The following is a 6000-nucleotide window of genomic DNA, read 5'->3' on the forward strand; positions in this document are numbered from 1 at the left end:
TTCTACACCCCCTTCCACCTCCAAAACTCCACAAAATAGTAGTAAACCACGCAGCCCAACAGCAACACAAAACAGTCCACTACAAGTGAATAACTCGAACTCACGTTTTCCGATCACCGTCCCGTGAGTTCTTACATGTATAGAATGAATTACCATGAATTCACAGCAGAAAAAAATGTATTAAAGAGTGCAGTAACTTACCTTACCTGTTGGATAACTCAGCCCTTCCCTTGGTTCTTCAAACTGTAGGTTTTATCTTTAATTAGAATTTGAAAGAGAGGGAAAATCGATTAGGGTTTGTGTGGGATTTTTAGGGAGGAGTTGCAGGGGTTTAATTTGGTTTTGAAGGTATGAAATAAGGGTGAAATAACTGATTTTATAATCCCTTAAAATTACTCTCTTGGCCGACTTTGGGACTTTTACTTTTGTCCTCTCATTTTGGTAAGTAGGTGATGCACCTACTTGTCACCTACCAATCTACGCAGAGTTGTAAAAATACGATTATCTATATACTTCAAGATCATATTGAAAAACGGTTTAATGCATTGAAAAGTAGACTCATAGATCTTTAATTTGGTGGGTAGATCACCCCGTAATTCCTTGTAAATTGGGAGAAAAGCTTAGAAACATTTGACCTAATGTTTAAGTAAAATTATGAACCTAAGTTGCGACAACGTTTGTCGACTTTTGTTTCATAACTCGTTTGTCTTCAAGACTTATGATACGGATAATATATGATTCAAATACCTTAATACATGACCTCTTGAGTGTATTAAGAACCTCTAGGTTTACCTGAAAACACGAGTTACAACATCCTTGATTCGTTTAACTTCTAATACTTGTTAATCACCCTTATACACCCTTGTATCACTTAAGACCAATAGGATTAACTTATTATCATCTCAAAGGTAATTCCTTCTTGGATTTATGTTAACTAATATATGACATGAACTAACGCGTGTGGATATAGGTTGTAACACTCTCCCCCCCCTTAGGAATATTCGTCCTCGAATGTAAGGGTTCATGGGGAGTTTAAATCATCGTGGATTCCGGCCAAGTTTCTCCCATAAATAGAGGACGAACTTGCAAGCAGTTAACTCAACGTATGGCCTTACAAGAGTATGCAAATCATTATGGACATGTACATTATCTGCATATCGCCATTTTGTATTAAGGAAGAGTATTCTCAAGTTATTGCTTACCTCATAGAGCCATTTCACCTTCCAATATATCATGTGTTCCACCAACATCCTTGTTATCTTCATTCTAGAATAGGTATGGGTATTTAGACTTCATCTCCTCTTCTGCTTCCCATGTCATTTCTTCCATATTCTTGTTCTTCTACAATACTTTGACGGAAGCTACATCTTTTGTTCCCAGCTTGTGGACTTGTCGATCTAATATAGCCACTGGTATTTCTTCATATGATAGGTCCTCTGTAACTTGTACATCTTTGATAGGGACGAATCGAGAAAGGTCTTCAATACATTTCCTCAACATAGATACATGGAATACCGGGTGGACAAATTCCAATTCGGATGGCAATTCTAACTCATAAGCAACCTGTCCAATCCGTCGAAGAATTTTATATGGCCCAATATACCTTGGACTCAACTTACCTTTCTTCCCAAAATGCATAATACCCTTAATTGGTGAGATCCTCAAGAAAACCCAATCACCAACCTAAAACTCCAGATCACGACGTCGAACATCGGAATAAGATTTTTGCCTGCTTTGTGCCGTCCTCAATCGCTCCTGTATCACTTTCACCTTCTCAATAGCTTGGTGAATCAAATCTGGCCCATATAATTCTGTTTCACCGACTTCGAACCATCCAACTGGTGATCTACATCTCCTCCCGTATAGTGCCTCGTATGGGGCCATTTTAATACTGGAATGGTAGCTATTGTTATAGGCAAATTCTATGAGTGGAAGATGATCATCCCAATTCCCCTTAAAATCTAGAACACATGCTCGTAGCATATCTTCCAGTGTCTGAATGGTACGTTCAGCCTGTCCGTCAGTCTGCGGATGAAATGCAGTGCTGAGATTCACTTGTGTGCCTAAACCCTTCTGAAAAGACCTCCAAAAGTTAGCTGTAAATTGAGCTCCTCGGTCTGATATAATAGATACCGGCACACCATGAAGCCTAACAATCTCCTTGATATACAACTTCGCATAATCTTCAGCCGTGTAAGTTGTCTTAACTGGCAGAAAATGGGCACATTTTGTAAGTCGATCAATTATCACCCAGATGGAGTCAAACTTATGATAAGAGCGAGGTAATCCAATAATGAAGTCCATATTAATCACCTCCCATTTCCAGGTCGGAATCTCTATATTCTGAAGCAATCCACCGGGTTTCTGATGTTCTATCTTTACTTGTTGACAATTGGAACACTAGGCTACAAATTCTGCAATAGACTTCTTCATGTTATCCCACCAATACTGCTCCTTGACATCATGATACATCTTTGTCGAGCCGGGATAGATGGAATATTAGGATTGATGAATCTCATTCATAAACTTCTCTCGTAACCCTGCCACATTAGGCACACATAATCGGCCCTGGTATTTCAGTGCCCCATCTCTTCCGATCTCAAAAGCCATACTTTTACACTGCTGAATGCTCTCTCTTAATCGTACTAAGATAGGATCTTCATATTGTCGTGCTTTTACCTCGGCTACCAAAGATGATTCTGATGTATTCTGTATAGTAACACCTCCGTCATCAGAGTCTAACAATATGATTCTCATATTGGCTAGCTGATGAAGCTCTTTATTCAACCCCCATCAACCTGCCTCAATATGTACTAAGTTTCCCATTGATTTACGGCTGAGAGCGTCTGCCACAACATTGGCTTTACCGGGATGATACAATATCTCGATGTCGTAGTCTTTCAGTAATTCAAGCCACCTGCGCTGCCTCAAATTCAACTCTTTCTACTTGAAGATGTATTGTAAACTCTTGTAATCTGTGTAGATGTCAACATGGACGCCGTATAAGTAGTGTCGCCATATCGTCAAAGCATATATTACTGCAGCCAATTCCAAATCATGGGTTGGATAATTCTTTTGATGCTTCTTCAATTGTCTTGATGCCTAAGCAATAACCTTCCCATGCTGCACAATACGCACCCCAAACCTATACCTAAGGCATCACAATATACCATATAACCTTCTGTTCCTTCAGGGAGAGTGAGCGCTGGTGTGGATGTCAATCGATTCTTCAGCTCCTGAAAATTACGTTCACAAGTGTTAAACCACTGGAACTTGGTAGCTTTATGTGTTAACTTAGTCAATGGTGATGATATAGAGGATAACCCTTCTACAAACCGCCTATAATATCCTGCTAGCCCCAGGAAGCTGCGGACTTCTGATGGTGTTGTAGGTCTCGGCCAATTCTTTACTACATCGATCTTCTGAGTGTCGACACTAATACCCTCGTTAGATATCGCATGGCCAAGGAACGCTACTGAGTTCAGCCAAAATTCACATTTGGAGATCGTAGCATATAACTTACGATCCTGAAGTGTCTATAATACTATCCGCAAGTGGCCTGCATGTTCCGCCTCCGAACGAGGATACACTAGAATGTCATCAATGAATACAATCAAGAAAACATCAAGATAGGGCCTAAATACAGTATTCATGAGATCCATAAAAGCTGCTGGGGCATTTGTTAGCCCGAACGACATCACCAAGAACTCAAAGTGCCCGTATCTTGTCCGGAAGGTCGTCTTTGGAATATCCTTCTCCTTAAACCTCACCTGATGATACCCTGAACGTAAATCAATCTTGGAGAAATACTTGGCACCCTGGAGTTGGTCAAACAGGTCATCAATTCTTGGAAGTGGATACTTGTTCTTTATAGTAAACTTATTTAACTGTCGATAGTCGATACACATCCGTAACGACCCGTCTTTATTCCGCACAAATAGGACTGGTGCACCCCAAGGTGAAGTGCTAGGCCTAATGAAGCCCTTATCCAGCAAGTCCTTCAACTGTACCTTCAACTCTCGCAACTCTGCCGAGGCCATTCTGTATGGAGGGATAGAGATCGGTTGAGTGTCAGGCAACACATCAATGCTACACTCAATCTCCCTTTCAGGAGGAAGGCTTGGGAGTGCATCTGGGAAAACATATGGAAATTCGTTGACCACGGGGATTGATTGTAGAATAGGTGGCTTCGCCTCCGCATCCCTACTGCGAACGAGATGATAAATGTAACCTTTTGAGATCATTCTCCTTGCCTTAAGATAGGAAATAAACCTACCTTTCGGTGTAGCAATGTTCCCTTTCCATTCAATGACGGGTTCACCAGGAAATTGAAACCTAACCATCTTCGTACGACAGTCAACATTTGCATAGCATGAGGCCAACCAGTCCATTCCCATTATCACATCAAAATCAACCATTTCCAACTCAAATAAATTTGCCGAGGTTTGACAACTATAAATCATCACAGTGCAACCTCTATATACTCTTCTAGCAATCACCGAATCTCCTATCGGAGTAGATACCGCAAGGGGTTTACTTATCAATTCAGGTTCAATGCAAAACATATTAGCCACAAAGGGTGTAACATATGATAATGTAGATCCCGGATCAATCAACACGTATACATTATAAGAAAACACAGACAATATACCTGTAACAACATCTGGAGATAACTCAAAATCCTGTCAATCTACTAGAGCATAGGTTTGATTTTGAGCACCACTCGAACTCGGCACTGCACCTCTACCTCTAACACGACCTGTCGACTGCTAAAAACCCCGTGTTGGAGGTCAAACTGATGAGGAAGAACCTGACACTGATCCAGTCGGCTGGGCCATACCATCACCTCCTCTATTAGGACAATCCCGTATCATATGACCAGGCTATCCGCAAGAATAACATGCATCAGAACCTCGATGACACAGTACAAAGTTGGCCTTGGCGCACTGATCACAACGTGGTGTTGTGGGTCTCGTCTAACTAGTATCCCTATGATGTTGCGAGCCTGATGCCCGCGAACTCTGACCTGGACCAGAATAGGTAAATCGATCATATCGAGGCCTCTGAAATTGTGGAGGAGCACTAGCTACAGGTGGCGCTGAACTCCTCGAAGACCGGGGACTGACACTGCCTTTAAAGTCATCAGAATACCCTGCAAATCTCGCCCCTTATGCTGGCCCCTATCCTGCTCCCTATTAACCCTTTGCTGGCGCTTACGATCCTCTAGGGTCTGGGCATAATCCTGAATACGGGAAATATCCACGCCCTCCGCCAAGGAGGCTGTCGTACACTCATTTATCAGATGTGGTCCCAACCCGTTAACACCAAATCCTAGCGTAAGGTGTATGATCCGCCGAATCCATTGCTGACTTCACCACGATCGATTAGGTGAAAGGGTTCTGCAAAGTTTGTTTTTTCATACAGGCAGCATGGTTATAGTACTCATATTGTGCTAGCCATGCAATTTGTACTGCATTGGCAGAATTGCTATACACTCTATAAAAAGAGGCTCGATAAGCCTTCGTGCTCTACAAAAAAAACGAACAGATGCACCCTATCACTCATCTCGGCCACCATATGGGGAGCATACCTTGCCAATGAATCAAACTGCATACTATACTCTCGCACACTCATATTACCTTGTCGAATGTTCAAGAACTTATCAGCTCTAGCTCGTCGTATCTCAACTGGCAAGTAGTGATGAAGAAAGGCCTCAGAAAATTCCTTCCACACAGCTGGAGGAGCATTCAGACCCCTGGATCTCTCCCAACTATCATACCAGAAAATCGCTAAATCCCATAACTGATAAGAAGCCAACTCTACTGCCTCTATATCGCTAGCATGCATAACCCGCAGTGTACGATGAACCTGGTCAATAAAAGTCTGCGGGTCCTCCTTGGGGTCTGATCCGATAAACACTGGAGGGTCTAAATTAATAAAATCACGAACTCTCGTACTAACTGGTTTATCAGCAGCACCTGTATTCTGCCTCTGAGCTTG

This window comes from Nicotiana sylvestris, chromosome 8 (genome assembly GCF_000393655.2).
Source record: "Nicotiana sylvestris chromosome 8, ASM39365v2, whole genome shotgun sequence".
In the NCBI taxonomy this organism is placed as follows: Eukaryota; Viridiplantae; Streptophyta; class Magnoliopsida; order Solanales; family Solanaceae; genus Nicotiana; species Nicotiana sylvestris.